Raw genomic sequence first — 4,156 nt, 5'->3', positions numbered from 1 at the left:
GTTCCTAGAACTAAGTTCCTAGAACTATCCCATGCGAAAGCCCCTACAGTGTCGGCCATAATTGGGCCGGATCTGGGCCAACACTATGTTGCTGTCTGGGTTCTTTTTCTGATGTCTTGTGTCGGATATCATACAATGAAAGGTATGTTAGTTTGGATTGGGACCACCAAACTATTATATTCTTTGTATAAATAGGCCTACTTCCTGCTCTAGTTTTATTTAATTCTGTTGCCTTCAAAATATTGAAAATGAAAAACACTCATCCCTTTCATTTTTCTTCTGAATGTTTGTCAGCTCATTATTTTTTGTTCATTAATTTTTAATTTTTTTTTACAATATTGCCACCTGCTGGACTGTTGTGCCTTTTATTTATTTAGAGTGTGGGCTTTGACTTCCTCAGCTTGATGTGGTTAAAAGAGCCCTCCGAAAAACACTGGGGTCCGGCTTCACCTAAAGCAGTGTGAACCAGACCACGTCATGTTGAGGATCCTAAAGCTGCACCTCTGTGAGTTTATTATACATCACAATCTTTTCAAATGCATTTGACATGTTATAACGAACAATTTTTAAGTGAAATACTCCTAAATAATGTTCTCCTCGTAGATCTGTTCATATTGTGTCGAGCTGCTGAAACTTTAACTGATCGAGTAACAGATTTGGGTCAAAATGTGACGATAAACTGTGATCTTGATGATGCAAAAGAGGTGACATGGCTGTTGCTGAATCTACCAGATCCTCCGGTTGTGATATTACACTCCTTCTTAAACCCACCAACAGAATTTTACTACAAAAATACCTTCAGACAGAAATATTCAGTGAAATTTGCACATCATCTGTTCATAAATAGCATCACCATTGAAGAGTTAGGAGTTTATTACTGCATGGACACAGAAACAACTGTGAAATTCAGCAATGGCACCAGACTATACATCATCTGTAAGTGAATGTATCCTACACACTACATGTAAAATTATATCCTATATTCTATTATATATACACTACATTTAATATAGCCTGTTTATATTATGACAACATTAGAAGCGGATCAAAAGTTCATTTAAGTTACATGAATTTTGAACAATACCCGTTCTTGTCTTATAGGACAACTTTGATGAACTTTTTTGATCCAGTTCAAATGTTGACTACTATATTATGTTATTGCAACTAACATTATAATAATAGGCTACACATTTGCATATTCAAAAACATTTGTAGCCTATATATTTACAGGGGTGCGGAAAGATGTTTTAGGTTGGGTGTGCTGTTTTTTTTTTTTTTTTTTTTTTTTTTCGCGCGCTTGAAATTTTAACACTTTTTCTTTCCAGACCCGAGTCAACCCACAGAATCTACAGTAAACCCACAGTGTCAGAATCGCACAGTAGTGGGGCAGCATGATGGTGATGATGAGCCGATGTTGTGGCAGACTGTTACTGTCATATTTTGTCTGATCAGTGCTATTCTAGTCATTGGGTTGATCGGTAAGTTGGTTTTCGAAAATATTATAGCCTAATTAAATGTTAAATGTAAAGAAAATCTGTAAACAATAATGAACATAGGTATAATGTTATTTTCCAGTAGGCTAGATCTTAATGTGATTTATTAATTTATTTTTTAGCATTCTTGGCAATGATAAAGTGTTTTTGGAAGCAACAAACGACCTCATGAGATGGACCTACGGCAGTTTCAAGTGTCCAGACGTTTCACGACGTGTGACCCGGTGTCGGGACAACTCTACAAATATAAATATCACTATCACGGACGTTTCCCTTTATCTCTCAATATCCTCCTATTTACTGTAAGGTGTCGTTTACGGAGATGTAAAGCTGTTTCTTTACCATTGCAAGTGGGCTTGCTGTTACTCATTATTCGCCTGTGTTAAGCAGCCACAACAACACTCGCCTTTTGCTTTCAAAAGAGTTTCCGCTCCTCCTCTGCACGGAAAGTAGCCTATCTGCTACTGCTTTCTAGGTGACTGTGAGTAATATCTTTTAATAACGACCATAAATGATAAAATGCTTATCAACATATCATATCGAGTAACGCTCTCTATTTTCGACTTCCGCTAACGTCATCATAATAAAATCGCTTAAATATTACATGGCTTTGCGTTTTGTTTCAGGTTCCATCATGAATATTTTGTTGAAATAAATTGAACACAAAGCCTTAAAAGTCATCTGCTGTAAAAATTACATGTGTAGTTGAAATTTCTTCAAGCAGTGACGACTCAAAATCAAAATCACCATAAAGTGCCTTTGAGACTTCACAATTTCCTCCAAAAAATCTGAGATTTTCCATTTAACTTCATATGTGTTGTATTAAAGAGACATTAGGCTGTTAGAAATGCATATTGGTCAAGCTCCAGCACTTTTTATAAATTAACTGCAAGCTGACAATATACGAGCAAACCATAAAATATGTCCACCCTGTCATGGACAAATTCATAGTAGAATAAATACATTTTCATCGCATAGTGATTATAAAATGTAGATCTGAGGAAAGATAATGTGTCCCTTTCCCAACAAAACATTTTACTTAATGGTAAAAGTATTTTGATAATAATGAAGTTACTGCTTAAATATGTATTGCCCAATAAAATATGCGATAGTTGCACATTCTATTCTAAATAAATTCTAACAACAAAGATATTTAGTCAAACTTTAAAACAATACTAACTGGCCCTCATTTGTTTATTAAGAAATCACACACAAGGTTTTGTTAACTTGTTAAAATAATTTGCTTATTTTCATCATAAAAGTTGAACATGACAGGGTGGACAACAAAGTGACAGGGTGGAACTTGGCATGACAGGGTGGACAAATGCTTTAATGGGTGAACTAGAACGGGGGAACATTAGAAAAACAACAGGAACTTCAAGAAACCCTTAACCAATATAGAAAAAGGAGGGGCCTGGCTCAGGCTGATTTTCAGGAGTTGCAAATGTCCACCCTGTCATGGAAGGCTTGGTGAAAGCCATTTTTTTGGCTAAAGTTAGTATTTAATGAGCACATCGAGGGCCAATAAGACCTATCTGAGATCAAACTGTATTGAATAAAGCAACAAAACAATAAAGACCTAACACAAAAGTGTGAGTAATGTTTGGAGCCAGAAGGGCGTAAATCCACACTTACGCCCTTCTGGCTCTGAAAAGTACATGTAGGTGAGGGTGTTCCTCACACATACGCAGAGTTCTACAATGCTCTGACAGTGGAGAGTGAGTAGAACTAAACAAACCAGTGAACAGAAAAGCAAATAAGACGTGACATGATTCTTTGGATGTGATCAATTAATAGACTCACAGAGTAATTGAAATGGTTGAACAAAAAAGAAAAGTGAAATGAGTAAAAAGAACACGAGAGAACTGTCAGTTGTATAGAGTATTTGAAAAAAAAAAGAATGAATGTAATGAAATAAATTGAACAACTCATGAATTGCCAATCAGAAGTGTGTTTAGCAAGTTCAGTGACTTTTATTACAGTCTGTACTGTTCAGCAGATGCCCAGAATGGAAACGTGAAATGAAAACTAAATAAATGAATTAATTAATGAGTTAAATGAAAATGAATTACTTTTTCAAGTGTTATTCAAGTGTTAATTATTCAATCAATTCCCCTTTTGACCAATTCTTTTCTGCATTGTTTATCAGATACGCATAGAAGACTTGGAAATGTTTGGTGCCAAAAAGGCGTATCTGACGGTTTTGCCATATTTTTTTTATTTAAAATGTTTTAGAACCTGTTCATTGTGTTAATATGCCATAAGTTTGTTACTTAAATGTACAGTATGGAATTTTTTCTCCACTAGGGGTCGCTAACCTCTTTACAATAACAAAGGCGTAGTTTGATGACGCAACATTTGCTAAGAATTATGGATCTTGTCGCCAACGTCAAGCCGAGTAGCCGACCGATCTAATAATGTTTATGGATGACTGAATACATCGATGTTTTTATCACGACTGTGATATGAAGCAGTTCGGGATTGCTAAGAGACAGCTCTCAGCTCCACACGCGACGCGAGCTCCCGCAGATATAAAAGGAATATGGACATTTCATTCCACCGAACTACACGCAAGTGCAGAATTACAACTCACAGGTCAGTTTATTAGACAAAATAAACTTGTGAGGTAACACAGCGCTGTTTCACCTGGTCTAACATTACAC

At 35.9% G+C, this 4,156-nt stretch overlaps 1 long non-coding RNA gene across 1 annotated transcript; it reads left to right on the top strand.

The window, feature by feature from the left end:
• The first annotated feature begins 369 nt into the window (after nucleotides 1-369).
• On the top strand, nucleotides 370-2,422 carry LOC307169403. Its single transcript, XR_013823114.1, has 4 exons — nucleotides 370-505; nucleotides 604-936; nucleotides 1,326-1,478; nucleotides 1,616-2,422. It is a non-coding gene; the product is annotated as an uncharacterized lncRNA (long non-coding RNA).
• Nucleotides 2,423-4,156: the final 1,734 nt, after the last annotated feature.

Source organism: Squalius cephalus, assembly GCF_949319135.1.
Source record: "Squalius cephalus genome assembly, chromosome: 13".
Taxonomy (NCBI): Eukaryota; Metazoa; Chordata; class Actinopteri; order Cypriniformes; family Leuciscidae; genus Squalius; species Squalius cephalus.
This window is presented reverse-complemented; position numbering and strand designations above follow the sequence as displayed.